Source organism: Balaenoptera ricei, chromosome 17, assembly GCF_028023285.1.
Source record: "Balaenoptera ricei isolate mBalRic1 chromosome 17, mBalRic1.hap2, whole genome shotgun sequence".
Classification (NCBI taxonomy): Eukaryota; Metazoa; Chordata; class Mammalia; order Artiodactyla; family Balaenopteridae; genus Balaenoptera; species Balaenoptera ricei.
Genome location: NC_082655.1, coordinates 19,129,414 through 19,149,340, shown reverse-complemented (window position 1 = coordinate 19,149,340; position 19,927 = coordinate 19,129,414). Strand labels below are relative to the sequence as shown.

The window sequence follows — 19,927 nt, the reverse complement described above, 5'->3', positions numbered from 1 at the left end:
CCTCCCAGGAAGCTTGCATTCTACCCTGGGCAGGTAGGAAAGAAATGTATCAAATATTAACCAGAGTTGACAGCAATAAAAGAGCCTTCTCAAAGTAATCTATGCTTTTTTTTTTTTTTTTTTTTTTTTGCAGAAGTAGACAATAATTACTGTAAGAGCTCAAAGGAGGGAAAGGCAATTCTGCCTGTGATGGACTTGACCAAAAATCAAGAATGGCTTCTTCATCACAAAAACCATACTGGAGGTAAGAAATTAGGGAGCAATACCTTTAAATTTTTGAAGGAAAATAATTTCTAAGCTAGATTCTATGCACAGCCAAACTAGTAATGATATTTGAACATAAAGACATACAAGGTCGCAAAAATGTATCGATTGCCCGCCCCCCATGCCCTTGTCTTAGGATACCACTAGAGGATGTCCTTCCTCAGAATGAGAGAATATTTATCATCATCTCATTATCTATATGAGATGGTGGATGTTCACTAAACTTATCGTGATAATCACTTCATGACGTATGTAAGTCAAATCATTATGCTGTATGCCTTAAACTTATACGGTGCTGTATGTCAGTTATATCTCAATAAAACTGAAAGAAAAAAATTAAAACAACAAAAAAGAGGGAGTAAAATTCAATCTAGGAAGATGTGCAAAATTGAGAACAGGGTATCCAGCAGAGGAGAGAACCCCCAGAATAATGACTGTGGTGTAGATAATTCATAATTTAGCTGTAAAGGGCAGCCATCCAGATGGAAGCAGCAAGACTCAGAAGACAAGCTGATTGGAGCTGTCAGCACCATGCCTGTTGCTGTTGAACCATCTTTTAACCAGAGAAAACTCCTGGAGAAAATATCAACCCAAACACGGGAATATACTAAGAAAGAGGAAGGTATGATATCCAGGAAATAGGGAAGCCAATCTTGGAGAAAGACAGAAGGAATTCCAAGTTTGGTAGAAAATGAACGCCAGGATGACAACTGAGCAGCAGGTCTAAAGGAAAACCTGCCTGGAGAAGAAGGGATGTTTAAAAATATTTTGACCTGATATCAGTGACTTTTGGACATTGCACTGAGACGTTATTGGAAGTAGTTGGAAAGATTAGCAATAAGCAAAAAACAAATAAAGCAAAGGAAAAATCAAGACAATTATTAACTTCAGAGAAAACCTAAAAGTAGGAGGAAAAATGATCATAATACTTTATGATGCTTTTATGTGAATATTTGCAAAGCATAGGAATGGAAACACTGAATATGGAGGTAAACATCATATTGGGAAGATAAAAGAGGAGAAAAGGAATGGCAGCCTGAAAGAGCTACATCCTCTTCTACCATAACAGGAAATATAGAAATGATGTTTAAAACTGATTATTAAACACATAGCAGTACATACATTATATTGAGAAATATGGAGATTTGAAAATGTCAGAAAAAAACTGCTAAGAGAGTCAAAGGTGATTACTTCTGGTGAGCGGAAGTAATATTTTTTTTAACAAGTTTTTAGTATTATTTAAATTTTAAAATTACATATATAAATTATTTTAGTAAAATAGTATAAAAAAAATTTAGTGTCCATGTGGGCTTTCTCAAAAGTTTGGTATCCAAACGACTCTCAGTAAAGATTCTTCTTCTATGGTATTATTATTATTATTATTATTATTGGAAAGAGTCTTGGCTTATTGTCAGATGACATTGAATCTAGTAATATCTGCCACTGATTCTTTCTGGGGATTTAATGCATGGGATCTCAGTTTCTTCATTTGTAAAGTGAAGGGGTTACCATATATATATATATAAAATCTCTTAGGCCTGCTCCAGCCCTATTATGTTATGAACAGGACCTATTATGCAACATGCGTACACTAACAGGTTGCTGTCACACATGCGAAACTTGGCTGCTTTTAAAGTCCTGACTTTGATCTGCGCCATGGAGCCGAGAAGATGAGGAATGTCTTAATCACTGGTTCAAGAACACGAAAGGTGATTGTGAGACAAAGAGGGGATTCCAGCACCACGAAGGACATTATAAGACAATATGATTTTAACCTCTGGAATGAGTCTTACCTTGCAGAGCTGATATATTTAAAATGGGATGATGTACTTGAATGCTCTTTGTAAAGTGAAAATCCTATACAAGCATAAGCTGTATCTCTAGTATTGTCTGGAAAGGGGTCAGTGCACTCTAGTGGGGAAAGCTCTGGCCTGGGAGTTAAAACATTTGAATTCTAGTGTTGACTTTGCCATTAATCCCCCAGGTAAGTTTGACAAACTCTCTCATGTCTTTTATCGCAGCTTCAGGTTTGGTAAAATGAAGATGGACTTGGAGTTCTTCAGTTAGCAGAAAAAGAAATCAGATTTGGCAAAAATAGGGTAGCTCACAGAACTGAGACAAGAGCTTCAGGAAGGCCAGGAGCCAAAGATACTGTGGAACTCTGGGCAGGGCTGATATTCAAACGATAAAACAACAAGAGGGCTCAGGCAAATCGAAATGGATTCCAGTAGCTACGCAGAGACCTAGCGGCACTCAGCTGATACACAGTGTCTCAATCCATGCTGTGACAAAATTCCACAGTCTGGGTAGCTTATAAAGGACAGAAATGTATTTCTCACAGTTCTGGAGGCTGGAAGTCCAAGCTCAGGTTGCCAGCATGGCGGAGGGAAGGTTCGCTTGCAGGTCCCGGACTTCTCATTGTAGTGAGAAAGGGCGAGGGCTCTCTCTAGGCGAGAACGCTAATCCCATCCATGATAAGCGTTCCACCCTCAAGAATTGCAAGCAACTCCCAAGGCCCCGCCTCCTAAAACTATCACCTTTGAGAGTCAGGATTTCAACATGTGACTTTTAGGGAGACACAAACATTCAGACCATGGCACAGGGGTTAGCTCTTGAGCTGCTGCATCAAAGGGAAAGCTGGCGTAGTGATCCCAGGAAGGGGATGGTGGGAGGACATACAGGGTTGTGGGGAGGCAGCTATTTACCAACTGGCAGGGAAGTATTTCAATATTTTAACAGCCGGTACAGCTGTATTGGTGTGTTTCTGCAGGATGTCTAGATTTAAGGAGCTATTTATTGTTACTGCAGGCCTCACTGCTAGGATGAATCGAGATAAAAATTTAGCACTTTTTTTCTCCTCTTGTGTCCCACTGCGCTATACTCACATTTGAGGGAGAGGGTGTGTGGTTGGCCTAGTTGCGAGGTCCTGCCCACACTCGGCTAGAGGAGAACAGAGCACTCCAAACGACAGCCCAGCTACAGCTGCGTCCAGTGGAGTGGAGGCACTTTCCTAACATAACTCAGGTCTTTGTTACTCTATGGCGAGAATAACGTATTTGACAGCTGGTATGGCAGGGACATCAATCATTGAGAAGGTACATTAGCCCTTGACTAGGGGGCAGGATCCTGAAGGTTCTCTGATGTGTTGGGAGTTATCCTTTCGTTACCAGCTGTGGTGTTGCAAGATGAGGGCAAATACTAGGAGTCCCAGGGGTCACCATGGAAGAGGGGGTGGGGACGTGGAGCCAGGAGCCTGGGCCATGGTTATTGCTTATAGGTGTAGCATATTATTATCAGTATGAACCTTCTGTAACCAAAAGAAGGGGGAATGGATAGGCTGAGGAAAAATCATAGCTGGCTATTACAGAGGGGTTGGAGTAGAACTGCAAACAGTTCATGGTTTGCTGCTGAGTGTATAAGGAAATGTGTGGTGGTATTTTTGATTTTCACAATGGCTAGGAGATGGGGAGGGTGCTACTGGAATTTGGTGATGGAATCAGGAATAATAAATGTTCTACAATGTCTGGGACAGTCACGCCGACCTATCCAAAATGTCAAAGCACCTCTGTTGAGACAGATTGCAAGAGTTATCTGTAAGGGGCTGCTGAAGAGAGGAGAGCCCTATGCCTTGGGCAGAAGGGAGATAAAGTCGTAATTTGGGTGATATAGTTGCCATTTATTATTTAGTATGGATTAGGTCCATAAACACATCTGTCATTTAATCTGCATGACTACCCCCTGAGATATAATTAGTTACTCCCTTCTTATTATACGCGAGGAGTTAGGCTCAGAGAGGCAAAATAACTTCACCAAAGTGAGACAAGCAAGGGGCAGAGTCTCTTCAATTCAAGTGTGAGTTCAAAATCTTCCTGCAGGGTTTTAGGCGACAGGGAGGAGAGGGGCAACTGGGTGTGTATGGAGTCCTTCGAGAGAAAGAAAATCACATTCATGACACAAACTCAGGATGAAATCCTAGGAAGAGTTGTTGAGTCCTGGAATAAATTACTGTGGGAAGCTGGAATTTTTGGATATCTTTGAAAAGGCCCCCTCTATTTAAAAATCCTTCTGGAGGTATTTTTTTTTAATTTTTAATTTTTTAGATTGAGAGAGGAGATCATTAGAGGGGTCTTCTGGGCTTGTTTCTATGATTCAGTTCTCAGTATTCTTCTAAACTCCGAGGGATGACCTTAAGATAAATGTTGAATAAACACTCCCTTGAAAGGGCTGGAAATTCACACACAACTGCAACTAAGTGGAAAACTAATTAAAACCAGCCATTCTGATTCAACATTAACTGAAATTTATCAGCCTATGTTGAAAGTGAAATAAATGCAAGAAGTCAAAAGTTTAAAAGATGAAAGAAGGATGACTTAGAATTTTTTTAAAATAACATTTTAAATCATAACAAAATCAATATACATTATCGTATAAGATTTTTATGGAATATTCTGCTTTCTATTTGCTGTATATGGATTTTTGCACGTATATTTCACATTTTAAAATCATCAGGGAATTCCTCATTTCCAATTATCTATAATTCCATCACAAGCACTTTTTCTCACCCTTTGCCTCAAACTTTACGCTAACACGCCACTACCTCCCCCAAGGGAATTACACGTAAAGCTAAGCTTACACTAGACATCTATATCTTGTTAAAAATGAAGAACACAAGAGTAGATTTTATTAGTGAAAAAGGGGGGACAGAGTATGATGGTAGTAGGCACTCGTTTGGGGGTGGTCAGAGGAAAGGAGATCTAACTGAAGTGGTAGTTTTCTCCAGCTATAAGTACTGAATTTCAGGAATTCTGGTCCCTCCGTGTCAATCTAGGGTGGATGGATAGCTTTCCAGTTCCCGCCCTATCTCGAACTCCCAGTCGCAGACACCAGGTGGCGCTCGCATGCTCGCAGCTCAGCGAATGGAACCCTCGGAATTAGTCCCTGTCTGCTAAAAAGTCGCGCTGGCTGCCTGACCCGGGAGAATCACGGTCAGTGAAGCGCGGAAGCAAAACGGCGCCTAGCTCGGGCCCTGTCCTGTGGCAGACCTGCGGCCCGTTCGGAAAGGGACCGACAGACGCAGGGCGGCCGTGGGAGCTGCAGAGGGCCCTTTGCACTCCAATCGCAGGACAAGCGGGGAAGTTCAGAGCGTGGACAAGGTGATGCGAATACCAGCAAATTCGGGGAAAGCAGAGGAGGTGGCTTGGGAAGGTTAGAATATCCGAAGGACCCCCTTGAAAGGGGGTGGATGGGTCACAGCCCCTCTTTCTGTATTCTGGGCTGAGCAGGGTGGTAGCAGGTTCGGGGGCCTTTTAAGAGCACCGCCTGCCCTTTCTCTCTTCGCCATCACCAGCCTTTAACGGTGGTGAAATACCCTCTGCAGTTTTCCAAGGCGAGAGGGTATTTTCTCACAAAAGTGGCTTCTTGATAAACACTTAGTTTTTATACCTCCCAGCCCCCAACATTTGTGCGCACACAACAAGCTGGATTGTAAAGACGCCGCGGGAGGGGGTGGGAAGCTGTTCGTGAGGTTAAAAAATGAGTAACGAGGATGACTTTCCAAGGGGGCCCAGGGGATGACCGCGCAGGGCTGAGTCCCTGGAGACCTGGCGCGGGGCTCTGGCGCGCCTCGTGGGCTTCACAGCTCAAGCAGAGCCTCTCGGAGGGTGGTCTGCATGTATCAGAACCACCAGGGTGTTTGATAAATGCAGAGTCCCTGGCCTCAGCCCAGACCTGTTGAAACAGGATATCTGCGAGGGAGCATATGCAGTTTAAGAAGTCCAACCACCGGACACAGCCGACATTCGTCCTTTTAAACACCAAAAATACCTATTTCAACGTTCGCAGGTGATTCTCCTGCACATTTAAGTTTGAGCATCTCTGCTTTGGCATTTTATAGCCCTCGTTCAGAAGAAGGAAGGGAGGAAGGGTACCCCTTGTTTTTTGGGGTTTTTTTGGTGGTATCTTAGTTCCCCGACCAGGGCTCGAACCCGCGCCCCCTGCAGTGGAAGCGCGGAGTCTTAACCACTGGACCACCAGGGAAGTCCCAAGGCAGGCTACCCCTTTATAGCGGGTACCGGCCCCCCGAGCGCGGGGTCCTTGACGAGGCTGGTCTTTGGGAATGGGGAAGCGGGCACGCAGCACCTGCGTCCGCGAGGGCTGCAGACCTCGCAAAGCAGCCAGCCGCACGCTAGCCTCGGTGCGAGTGGAGGGGCAAAAGCGGCTCTTTCCCGGCACCGTTCACCCGGCTGCGGCCCGCACCTGGGGCGGCCGCCAGGTCTGGGCTGGCGCGCCTTTGGCGCTGGGCGGGCCCCTCAGAGCATCTCTAGTGGGGCCGGGCTGGAGGAGAAGAGGAGGAGAGAAGCGGGGGTGCGTTAAGGACTTAGGCCTGCCTCCCACCTCCCCCCGCAGCCACCTTCCGCTCTATAATTGGCTGCCAGCGGGCCTTCCTTTCCTCTTATCTGATCCCGGGCGCCTAGCAGGAGGGAAGCTCTGGAGAGGAGGAGGCAGCTTTGAGCGGCCGGGGGTGGGAGCAGAAGCGGGTAGAGGAGAGGGAGAGGGAGAGAGGCTAATTGAAAGGGGCGCACGGCGGGAAGCGCGCGAGACCCGTGCGCCGCCAAGAACCAATTCGCGGCGGAACTTGGATCTTCCCTAGGCACGGAGAGGTCCCCTACCTGGGCTGGAATCTCATCCTGCACAGGTCAGTTCCAATCTTTCTCTGCTCTTCTTTCGGGTCGGCTTTGAAAAGTCTACTCTTGAGGAAGGGAAAGTGGAGAGGGCGAGCCACCTGCAGACGCCGTGCAATTCCATGGACCTTCTCTTCACGCGCGCCTGGGATGGCCCGGGGACGTTTGAGGTGCGATGGGAAGGTGCACCCGGGTGCCTCTTCGCAGGGGGTCACTGGGCAGAGAGATTGGAGGCACTGCGTGATGCAAATGTAGACAGTGAAGATGCCCTGGGTTGCTCTCAGGGGCTTTCCCCCTTGTACTTGGGCGCTGTGAGTGCTCGGCGGGAAGGAGCGTGTTTGGCTTCGAGACAGTGGAGACTCCAGAATTTCCAAGTAGAAGGGGCTTCGTAAAGGCGACCATTCCGTTGAGAAAGGGGCTTAGGGATTGTTTTGGAGAGCTGTATGTAAACAGAAAGCACGCTGTTTTTATTTCGATTGTATTAAGGGTCGCTTGGGAAAACAGTCGATGGAGACCATGGGGTACGAAACTCACCTAGATCCCCGTGGGTGACCCGCGCTGGGGACCAGGTGCTAGCGAAAAGAGGAGGAAGCAAATGGAGTGCCTCGATGCAGGATGTTGGCAGTAGTCATAGCTCTTCCACGTAGTGATAGCTCGTCCACGCCAGGAAACCCGGATGCTTCGCGCGTTTTACTTTGGTGTCTGGACCCAGGAGGTTGCAGCTTTCAGATGCACCACCAGGCTGTGGTGCTGGAGGGTCTTCTCTGCCCTGGCTTTTCCAACCCCCCCCCCCATCCCCCCACCCGCCCCTTTCATCCCTCTGAACTGCTCGCGGCTTCAAGCGCTCTAGTACGAAGCGCCTGGGCGGAGGTGCATCTGGCCGAGCTTGGCTTTAGCGTGCACAGCGCACAGTCAAGACAGGGTTAGGGCCCGGCCAAGGGGAGCCGGCGTTGTGCCACTGGAGTGGCCTTAGTCCTAAGCAAGGGTCTGAACGCTGCCTGCAAGTGCAGGACACGGGCACTCTGATTCAGGAGCTGGGTTCTTGGGTCCTCTGTGGGAGGCTCCGCCCTGTGGCGCTCGAAGCTCAGCGTTGACCCGGGGTCGCGCATTGTGCTTAGGCTTTCTGCTTGTCCTTAGGGCAACTGTGCAAATGGAGCTTGCGTGCAGCTCTCACAGCGGCCTGGATCTGCCCCTCCCCCTCCCCGAAAACTGCTTCTGGAGCTACAGCTGAGAGACTCATTCCCTCTGGAAGTTTTGGATTCCCTTCTGGAAATTTTGCAGCAGTAGAAGGGGGTGGGAGGGGGCAGAAACAAAGAAATATGAGGATAAGACATTGGTGGCTCTGTGGGGAGCAGAAATGAGAAAGAGTTTCCCCGAAACTCCCCTCTTACAGGCTCTGGGGCTCCTCAGCTACGGAGAGTCAAGGGGGGGCCCTTCCTGGTTGCGGCATGTGATAAAGAGGCCCTGCTCACATCCAGCAAACCGGCTTAAGCTGGATGCAGTGGGGAGAGCTGGTGGTGTGTTTCTGACAAGGTGGTCCAGTTCTGCCCACAGAGAACTTACGGGTAAATGTAAAATGAGTGAATGAATTAATGCATGGATAGCATTTGGATTTTGAGTTGTTTCAAAAGAGCAACTTGGATGGATTTCCTTTGAACCTGGTCCCAAGGGTGTGGTTACTGTAAGATAGACTTCAGGATAGTATTTTTTTGAAGAAACAGCTTTATTGAGATATAGATCATATACCACACACGTGTGCAATTCGGTGGTTTTTTAGTATATTCACGGAGCTGTGCAACCATCACCACAATCAATTTTAGAAGATTTTTATCACTCCAAAAAAAAAAAAGAATTCTGTACCTATTAGCAGAAACTCCCCATTTCTTCCCAACCTCGCCCCCCCAACACCCTTGGCAACCACTCATCTACTTTCTGCTGACATTTCATGTAAATGGAAGCATACAATATGTGTGTGATCCTTTGTGACTGGCTTCTTTCACCTAGTAAAATGTTTTCAAGGTTTATCCATTATGTACAGGATACTCTCTCACTAAGCATTGGGCATCGCCTCCTTCTGCCTGGGGAGCCCTGAGCCAGGACAGACCTGAATCTCCACTACATCCCTGACCTCCTGGGGGTCCCTTTGAAAGGACAAGAACCACACCGGTGAGGCCTCTCAGTAGTTCCCTGGGAAGGATTCCTTGGAACCCATCAGGATTCCTGGAGCGGTTTTGGGCAGGTCCCAGGCTTTAGGATTGATGGGAGGAGTCCTTTGGCATTTTTCCTGCTGCTAATGGTCCAGCTGTGGATTTCAGAGAACTCTGGGCCTTCCATGAAACTCTTGGTTTTTGGAATCAGCCAGGGCTGGCCTTAAAGAAAGGGCTGAGCAAATTCGTATGATTTGAGGGGCACTGGAACAAGCCCCAGCCCAGCAAAAAAGGGCTCATTGGGGTACATTCCCTTTGACTCTTAAATACTTCCTAGTGTCACCTAGTAATACACAAAGATCTTTTGCCTGTTTTGAGCTGAGAATCTTTGCAGTTATGTGACTCTAGAGCCACATTTGCTGTCGTTTAAATACAAACTCAGCCAAATGACTGCTGTTTTCCAGGCCAGTCGAGTGTAACCCAAGGTTCCTTTAAAGGACAAGGGCCTTCCTGAATTGTTGCAGGCTGAGGTGGTGGTGTTTGGAACTAACAAATTATCTGGGATTATGACAGTCTGTAGAGAACAAATGATAAATGACCAAGGGGAACAGTGGGATGGGTGGGGTGGGGGAGGGGAGAAGAGGAAAGTTTAAGGGAAAGGGACAAAAACAAACTTCCTCTTTGACAGATTTGCCTCTGATAGCGCTGGACGGCAGGAAAACAGTCTCTTCTTGTTTCTCCTTCTCTTTGGTAACTAACTAAATAAAAAGTGGCAGGGCCCCAGTTACTCTTCTATATAGAACAAGCCTTGTGAAGACCAAGCCTTATCCTGTTCTAGTGGGGAGATGGGTGTGTGTAGTCGAGGAAGTGCTGGCATGTGTTTCGAGTCCCTGTTGGGTACCTGCCCTTTTCTTTTTCAGAAACATGTTTAAGCCCCCCAGTTACCTGTGGAAGTAAATATTCTCCTTCTTTTAGAGATAGGATCACTGAGCTTCGGGGATGTAAACTACCTCGCCTGGGGTTGCAAAGCCAGCAAGTGCCAGATACATGATTAAGAAAAGTCTGTATGAGATTTGAACCCAGACCCCATTTCTCCGTCAGCTTCTTTGGTGGGGAAGGGTGAAGTGACCCTTTACTTCAAGGGTGTGTGACTGTAAATGGATGACATCAGCTGAGGCCATACAAGTCTGGGAGCTGAAACGGAGGATGGAACGCAGAGAGGTGTGGGTGAAATCTACACTTGCTTGTTCTGTGCCCCTGCCCATGTTCCTTAACCTCTCTGGGCTTCAGTTTTCTCTTCTAGAAAACGGGGATAACATAGCCACCCTATGTTTTAAGGCCTAAAATTATTTAGTACAGAGTCGGGAACACAAAACTGGTTTCTCTTGTCTCCTGCTTCTTTTTCCTTCTTCTTCCCACATTTCCTCTTCTCTCTTTCTCTGCTCCACTTTTTGAGGGGATTGTGACTAGAAAGGCACAAATTATCAGGAAATTCTGAGAACTGAGTGTCTATTTAAGTTGGGGCTTCGAGTCTAGACTCCACATTTCTTCAAGGTAATTTTTTTTAATTTAATTTTTATTTTATACTTCAAGGTAATTTTTTAAAATCAATGCTCTAGAAGAACTTTTCTGCCAGTGGGCCTTTGTTGGAGCTCACCGGCAAGGGTCCCTAACTTTTAATTTTAGGGAGAAGTGTTTAGTCTTTTTCCTCCCAGAGATAACCTGGGTTGTTTATGAAAATTGATCCAGAGGGAGGCCAGGCTTGGCTGAGTTCATCTGAGTTTCACAGGTGGTGTCTATAACTAGAGGTGCTCAGGGGATCTTTTACTGGATAAAGATTTCCTCCTCAATGGCTTTCTGTCTGCTTTTGCAAAGGGGAGCACACTGAATCGATATCAAAAAATGATGTTCTACTGTAGGTTTAGAATGGAAAATAAAGATTACTACTGTAGGAAACACAGAAGGAGCATCTGGCCCATACTTGGAAGATCAGGGAAGCCTTCCTAAAGGATGAGATGTCTACACTGAGATGTGCAGCTGCCCTTTATGCTGCTTGTAGATAGAGAGTTTCTTTAAAAGCAACTCTCATTTCTTTGACCAAGAAGCTATGTCAGTCCTTAAAAAAAAAAATGGCGGGTAATAGAACATTCCTGAGTCAAGGAGAGTCTCCAATTTGCCATACTTTTGGAGTGGTTCTGCCTTCTGCCATGTAGGACTTACAGCAACCTAGTTTAAGACTGAACAGCTACATTTCTGAGGGTGATCTGCAGACATATCCCTTGCATTTGAGCCATTCACTGGGCTGCTATGATCCTACATGGGGTGTTTCTGTGAACTAGAAAAAGGTACCTCTGGGCAGACCCATGCTATTGGGAGAAGAAAACAGTATCCTTTCCTCTGGAAAACAGTTTTGCATACAAGTTGGAGAGAATGTCTGCTAATTTCAAGCATTACTTGCCCTAGGCCAGTTGCAAGTTGTGCGGTGCATCAACTGTGAACTGTACACATCAGCCCTGGTCATTCAATCATTGATCATTAAATCAATCAATATTTATTGATTGACTGTCATGCACTTTGAACTTTTTTGATTATGGGTTAAACTGCCCATCTAGATGTATTATGTTACCCAAGACAAAGGAAGTAAAGTTACTGGGGCCATGAAGTTAGCTGGAGAGTTATAATGGAATAAGAGGCCAATGCAGTCTGTTGGAGATTGATCACTCTTTCTAAAGATTTTTCAATTTTATTAATATTTTAAAGAAGCAAATTTTGGCCTTGTTAATTTTTACTAATATTTATTTTATGTATTTTTGGTTTTTATGCTTATCTTTATTAATCCCTTTTCCAACTTAATTAGGATTTTAATTTGCTCTTCTTTTTTTAGCTTCTTTAAGTAGAAAATTAGATCATTGATTTTTAAATTTCTTCTTTTTTTATGTAAATATTTCTCTCTAATCCTTTAGTTGCATCCCACAAATTTTCATGTGTTATCTTTTTATATTTTTTCCCTTCCAACTATTTTAAAAATTTGCATTGTGATTTCTCCTTTTACCCATGGATTAAATAGAAGCATGCTGTTTAATTTCCAAATATTTTGAATTTGTAAAGATACTTTATTATGATTGATATCTAATTTAATTCTGTTGTTGTCAGAAAACATACTCTGCAAACTTTGAGTCTTTTGGAATTTATTGTCTCATTTTAGGATGCAGAATATGACCTATTTTATAAGAAATTTCTTTAAAAAAGAATATTCTGCAGTTTTTGGATGTAGTGTTCAATAAATATCAATTACTAGTTGATAGAGTGGTTCACATCTTCTATATTCTTACTGATATTTTGTCTAGTTGTTCAATCAGTTCCTGAGGGGATTGTTAACATCTCTAACTTTGCTTATTATTTATTTCTTTGGTTCTATCAGTTTTTGCTTTGTGTATTTTGAAACTCTATTATTAAGCGCGTACTCATTTATGATTGTTAACTTTTCTTGATTAATTGACCCTTTATTCTGAATTGTCCAGAATTTGAGGGACGTTTTTTTTCTTTTTTATAATATTTATTTATTTATTTACTTATTTATTTAGGCTGTGCCAGGTCTTAGTTGCAGCACATGGGATTTTCATTGCCAGGTGTGGGATCTTTTAGTTGTGGCGTGCAGGCTTCCTAGTTGCGGCATGTGGACTCTTAGTTGCCGTATGCATGTGGGATCTAGTTCCCCAACCAGGGATTGAACCCCGGGCCCCCTGCATTAGGAGCACAGAGTCTTACGCACTGGACCACCAGGGAAGTCCCAAGGGCCGTTTTTATGCAGAGTTGATTCCCCCTACTTGTGGCTCACTCTTTTCTGACGCACTCCTTCTCAATTTCCAGTCTCTGGCATTCCTGAACTCTTCTACCCTTTGACACTTCATGCTAATAAGATTGTGGCTTTCCACTTGATTTCTAATCACAATGCCATGCACAGTGGGGAGTTCTTGCAGGGGGAAAAAGGCTAGTCACCAAGCTAATAGTAACACAACTAGGTCTTTATTTCTAAATTAGAGTTGTTTTCTCCTGTGTCCTGATGCTAACAGAGAAGAGTGATAACCACTGACTTCCTCTAGGGCTTGTTTTTACGTGGACCTCATGAACTAATCCTGAAAACCCTTTTGGTTATTCTGGGTGTAAGGAGGGTGGTATTTTCACTAGAGAGATGAAATAAGGAATACTAAACATGTCAACACACTGGGCTAAGACGTTAGCCCTGTTTTTAGTCTTTGCTTTCTTATCTGTAAATCCGTATGACCTAGATCATCAATTCACTGTAAAATTCTCCTATAAAATTGATATCAAAGTATTAATAATGTAGAGTCCAGAAAGAGTTCAGACTTAAAGGTCATTTTGTCCAGTTCCCCTGCCCACAAATCGAGGAGTCTCTTCTATAACACCTCTCATGGGTAAAACTTAGCCAGCTTCTGCCTCAGAACTTCTAATAAAAGTGAAGAAGGCATTCTAGTTGTTAGAGAATTTTTATATCCAAATCCGCATCTCTGTGGCTCGGTCCATTGATTCGAGTTCTATTTGCAGAAGCTGCACAAAATTATCTTGTTTTGTCTTCTATGTGAAAGCCCTTCAAATATTTGAAGACATCCATTATGTGCCTCTAATTCTTGTTTTTCCTAGGCTTAAATCATGCTTAATCATTCCCATTTCTTTCAAATCTTCTTTGCATGGGCTTGTTAACTAAAACTGCTAAGTCTTCTTTTTAGTCAATGAATTGCTCTTAAGTCAAATCTTCCAGATCTTCAGATGGTTGATTATTTTGAACCTGTATAGAGCTGTCATCTGGAAAATGATAAAAAATGGATAGGAATGTAATTAGAAAAGTTTAAAGTAGTTCACCCATGCAAATAATTGTGCCTCTGTCATTATTTGGATCTTCCGTTTTTGCCTAAACCTTTATGCCAAGTTAGTCCCACAACCTTCATTAGATGGTGGAGATAAAGTGTTCTTTTTTTTAATATTTATTTTGGCTGCACTGGGTCTTAGTTATGGCACGTGGGATCTTCGTTGTGGCATGTTTAGTTGCGGCATGCAGGATCTTTTAGTTGTAGCATGTGGGCTCTTACTTGTGGCCTGAGGACTCTTAGTTGTGGCATGCAGACTCTTAGTTGTAGCATGTGGACTCAGTTGTGGCATGTGGACTTAGTTGTGGCATGTGGACTCTTAGTTGTGGCATGCAGACTTCTTAGCTGCGGCATGTGGACTTCTTAGTTGCAGCATGCATGTGGGATCTAGTTCCCCGACCAGGGATCAAACCTGGGCCCCCTGCATTGGGAGTGCGGAGTCTTACCCACTGGACCACCAGAGAAGTCCTGATAAACACTTCTTGAGTCTTTTCCTCCTTTAGTATCTACCCAAGTAGTAAATTCATTGATGATTATCATTCCCTTTTCCTTTGTGTCCTTGCAACCTGTTCCTAACATGTTACTAGTTAGAACTTTTTGAGAGCTTCCTGTGTTTCTAAGTACATTATTTACATTATCACAATCATCCTATCAGGCAGATGTTCACTTGCACATTTTACTGATAAAGAAATCAAGTCATGGAGTGGTCAAACTAGTTAGTCAAGGACCCCTAGCAAATTATTGGCAGATCTGTCTTCCTAGCTCCCAGTTTTTTTATTCATACCTCCAGTTTGTGCTAACTCTTTGTTCTATTTCATACTTATTTCATTTAGCTTGGCAATATATTTGCTTGCAGTCTTCTTTTTCAATAAAACTGTAAGTGAGTTGACTGAAGGCAGGGATCATATAGTATGAAATTTTGTATCTCCCTTAGAGTAGAGAGCTTTGGTTACATAGTAGGACTCTCATTAGTGATTGTTGGAATGAAGATTCTGATATTACAAATAACAGTCTCTCTCAGGGCCTGGTGTGCCAGTTGGCTGGCAACAATTTTGTTTAAGTTTATGGTTTTTTGTATGTCAGCACTGACTGAGTAGAACATTATCCAAGGTTTGGGTATATATGTGTGTAAGTCTGTGTGTGTGTGTGTGTGTGTGTTTATATGAGAAGTTTACAAAAACTTTAGGATAAATATTTTAAGGGATTTTGATAAAACTGGCTTGCACAGGGGCTTTGCTCCTTGTTAAACTTGGTTGTATAAATGCGATTAAATAAAACAAACATATGAAGTAGAAGAAGGGTCAATTAGTCCTAATGGGGATAGTTTTAAGTTACTGATTACATAATCCCGTGACAGTGTTCTGAGAAAACTTGTACTAAAGATTATCAACTTTCCCCAAATTGGGTTTATACCTTCCGAACTTAGAGCTAGATAGCCACTTCTAACATGATGTTTTTAAACCAAAAAAAACAAAAAAAACAAAAAAAAAATTAAGGCAGAGTTATTTGTTTTGTGCAAGGTTTTAGGCAAAGTTTCAACAAATTAGGCTTTGATATTTTGGTAAATGTTAAAATATCTCATGGCACTTTAATAGGAATTGGGATTTTTTTCTTGCCCCTATTTTACTGTCCAAAAAAGAGACTTGGCAGAAAACCTTGGGAAAACTAAAATTCCACTTCTCCCAATATGGTATTACTCATCCTAATTTAAAATAAACAACAAAAAAGGAAGAATTTAAAGATAAGCTAGGGCTACAGTTTTTTTTCCATATAAATAATACGCAGTTTTCAAAAAAGGTCGCCAAGATTAGGGTAGCACTAATTCATTGGTTTGTTTATTTATTTATTTAAATTATGTGAAATGCAGATTAACTTCTAATGTGGCATGTTAAGTATTGCTTCAAAACACCTGGACACAGGAACTGCAGTGTTTTGATGAGAAAGAGAAAGACTATTGGAATGTGGCTTGTAAAAGGACTTTCTCTACTATGTTAACATAGTATTGTGTGATATCTGATAAAAGTCCCTGATCTTAAAGGGCATGCCAAAAAGACAAATTGTTTTCTTACCTCTCCTTCCCTTTGTCCTGTTCCTGGATGAAACCTGTGGTTATGTTTGGGGAACAAAATCTTAGAAAGAATATTTCGTTTGAGTTGATAGAGTGATTCTACTTCTGTGGTTTTCTTTGGGTATCACGGTCTTGATCATGATAGGGCTGACGCCTACTCCCCTATCCTTTCAAATCCCCTGTATTCAAGCCTTCTGTATACAAAAGAACAAAAGAGTGATTCACATTCCTTTGGATAACCCACCTGCTCTTGTTCTACTTGCCTGGGTGGGGTTAGGGTTCTCTAGATGCCTCAGGGCCTTTCCCCCTGTATTTTATCTAAATTCACTCTCCATTTGTCCCATTTCTTCTGTGCTCTGACAAATAGTTGGTTTATTAATCTGTAATAAATTAATAATAAATTCATCCAGACTAAAATGCCATATATATTACATACAAAGTAGTCACTCAATGTGTTGCCTATTCCATTGAATTTTAAGGGGCTTCCAGTATGTGAAAGTCTTAATTTAAGAAAATATTCTTTAGTAATTAGCATTTTGGAAGTATGGTAGGCTGGTTGGGGGAGATGTTTTTTAGATCCCTAAATACAAATGAATACATTCTTTAAATTTTTTATAGGATCTTAACTTGATTATTTCTATGATTATCAAAGCATGTGGATCTTCCTTTAATTGGCAATACAAAAGAATTGCACACTAGACTGTCACTGGATATTATAAAAAGTGGTTGCCAAAAAATTTTTTTAATGAATGATTGCTTGAAGGAATATAATTAATTTATTCCTCTGGACATACTGTATCACTCTGGAATAAAACCAGAATAAGTTTAAGTACATGAATCATATTGAATCATATTGTTTTGAAGATTCATAGAATTATGCTTTGCTACCTTCACTGAAATAACTCTTGGGTTAAAAAGGAAATTAAAGTTTGTATGTTGCTGCCAAAGCATATTCAGAGAAAAATTATGGCCTCAAATAAAGAATATTACATTAATTAAGGATTAAATAAAAAGAACAACAAAAATTAAAAACATAAGAGCAGGACTTCCCTGGTGGTCCAGCGGGTAAGACTACACTCCCAATGCAGGGGGCCCGAGTTCCATCCCTTGTTGGGGAACTAGAACCCACGTGCATGATGCAACTAAGAGTCCACATGCTGCAACTATGAGCCCGCGTGTTGCAACTAAAGGATCCCACGTGCCAAAACAAAGACCCGGCTCAGCCAAAATAAATAAATAAATAAAATAAATATTAAAAAAAGAGCAGAAAAGCAAAGATAAATACAGAACTAAATAAATTAGAAATCAAAAAATAATATTGGCAAATAAAAAAAACTATTCTCAAAAAAATTACAATCTGGACAAATATATATAGCTTATCTATTTTGGAGAGAAAAGAGAAAGTCAGAAACACATCACTTTAATACTGATAATGGAGCTATAACAAGAAAAGATAGGTTGTAATTTGAGAGATCACACAACTCTGTGCTAATCAATTTGAAAATCAAAATTAAAAGAATAACTTTATGGGAAAACATCCAAACTAGAACCAAGAAATAAAAAAGCTAAGTAGATTTATAAATAAGGCAAAATATATTTTTAAAGTTGTGTAGGAATTAGCTTCAGAAAGGGAATAGGCCCATATGATTTTCTCCCTCAAATTATTCATAGGCTATCATAGAGTAGATCATTCTCATGCTACTTAAACTATTACGGCACAATAAAAAAATGGAAACCTTTCTAACTTTTTTTTATGAAGCTAGAATAATCTTGACACCAAACCTTTTAAGAAAAGAAAACTCTTAGTCAATTTTGGTTATTAACATAGATCCAAAAAAGCAGCTATACAAAGTCAACATGATATAAAAACAATAATATACTGATACAACAAAGATCAGTTAGCCCGGGAGGAGGGTGCCCTGAGGAGTCTTTAGACTCTGGAAAATGTCTGATTGGCAGATGTTAAAGGGATTCTTTGGTAATCCAATGCGTCAGTGAGCTGCACAGACTCAGTCCAGGACTGAAAGAATTCAAGCCTGGGAGTGCTCTGCAGAAGGCTTACATTGCAGACTGAAGGTGGACATAACCTTGGAATCCCTCAGACGCTACATTGCTCAGCTCTTGCCTCAGAGAGATCTGGCTCTCACCTCTGAAGACTTCAGTATTGTCTCAGTGTTACAGGAACTTTGGAAAAGCAAGCAGCAGCAAAGGGTTGCACTCCCAAGTGAAGCGGCAGTGGTCTACAGGTCCATGTCATCCCCTAGACCTTCCTTCGTGAGTTATGTGACCCTCCCAGGGGGACACTGTTTTGGCAATTTTCAGTGCTGCTTAGGTAGAGCTGAGGCCTGATGGGATGCCGCTAAAGTTGTCCCAGTCAACTCCTTCTTCAGTGAGCTGCCCTTTAGAAGGATCACACCAAAGAATTCATTATGGAAAGTATTCAGGAAACAGTTGCGGCATCAGAGGCACGCTAGATGCACTGATGACTCCAGCATCTGCATCAAAGCCTATGACTCCATGTTAGTTAAACACTGGGACAACCATGTTTATTTCAAGAGCTGATGACCGTTTTCCAACTATTGCACTGGAAAGGAAGCCAAAAAGCCCTTTGTGAAACAAAGCATTCCTGACAGGAAGTCATCTACTATTTCCAGTATTCCCTGGATGAAAAGATGAACAGTCACATGGTGCTGGACTGGATCATGGAGGAACGAGGGTCCTTGAAAAAGGAATCCTTTCTCAAGAGCAATGAATGGCCTTGGGGGAGTTAGAGGAAGCCAAGAAAGCGGGATAACTATGATTTTACATAGAAAAGAAAGAAATCACTATCTTAGCCTTGACTGAGATCTACAGTGGCCTTCACACTTCCTCACCCAGAGATGATCGGCTGAGCCTCAGAGCCCGGTGTGGTATTGCTAGCAAGGCCAGGCCCCAGGTGCCCCCAAGGAAGGCAGAGACCAGATCCTAACATGTGAAAGCTCACTGAAGTAGGCCATCAGAGGTTTTAGCATCTATAGCTGCTACCTGAAGGCTGTACTAATCCTCCTACTCATTTTATTCACAGAATCTGAGAATAGTAGGACTCACTCTTATAGGACTCAGTACTCACTCAGTGCAGTTTTCTAATTAAACTCTTCAAACTGAAAGGATGGAAGCAGGAATGTTTGAAAAATATTTCCCAAGACTGGCTCCAGCCTAAAGCCTGGCTGACATGCGCTTCACTAGATTACGTATGTTGTTTCAAAGAACGTGCCAGTGTAGCAGCATCTCTCAAAAGAACAGCAGCCAGGATTGGGAAAAAGTAACATGATAGCAATGTTACAAATACTTGGATTAAATAAGCAATATTGATTGCTTTAAAAAACATGCAAGGGTCAGAGTCTCCTCCCAAGCTTTGGAAACTAAAAGATAGCTCCGCTAGATATAATCCAAAGCTACAGAAGGGGTTTTATCCGGATCTATCAAAGTTCTTGAAGAGGTAATAGTATGAAAATACTAGATAAATTTAATGTGGCATACAATATCACTGTAATAATAATTTTTTAAAACCCATACTCTTCCATTCGGGGATAAATGTCACCTAGAATAGTACTCACTCTTGTTTCTCAAGAAGAATTAATATCCAATTTTTGAGTCCTGCAATCAATTATATTCATTTTTAATTTGCAAATAGGTAACTTGAATTCATTTACTTTTATTTTCTGCCACCACAGACATATATCTATAACAGAGAAAATTATAGGTATTTTAAAGTTTAAAACATTTGAAAAATCATTAGCATTTAACAAAGAGTGCTTGCATTTGGTTAGTTCCTTAGGAGTTAGAGAGAAGGATTCTTTTGCTCTATTGCTGTCTTTGTTATTTCAAACAATTCTGCTTCCA

The 19,927-nt window shown here is 42.3% G+C and overlaps 1 protein-coding gene and 1 pseudogene across 5 annotated transcripts in view; both read left to right on the top strand.

Moving 5' to 3' along the window:
* Positions 1-19,927, top strand: part of COL14A1 (collagen type XIV alpha 1 chain) — a 264,099-nt gene that overhangs the window by 16,998 nt on the left and 227,174 nt on the right. For 3 of the 5 annotated variants that reach the window (XM_059901423.1, XM_059901420.1, XM_059901424.1), the window contains exon 1: positions 6,774-6,958. The gene's annotated coding sequence lies outside the window, so the exon portion shown is untranslated. Of the gene's footprint in view, positions 1-133; positions 245-5,260; positions 5,418-6,773; positions 6,959-19,927 lie in introns of those variants that run through there. The other 2 variants (XM_059901421.1, XM_059901422.1) reach the window with 2 other exon arrangements.
* On the top strand, positions 213-19,013 carry LOC132352103 (protein limb expression 1 homolog; annotated as a pseudogene).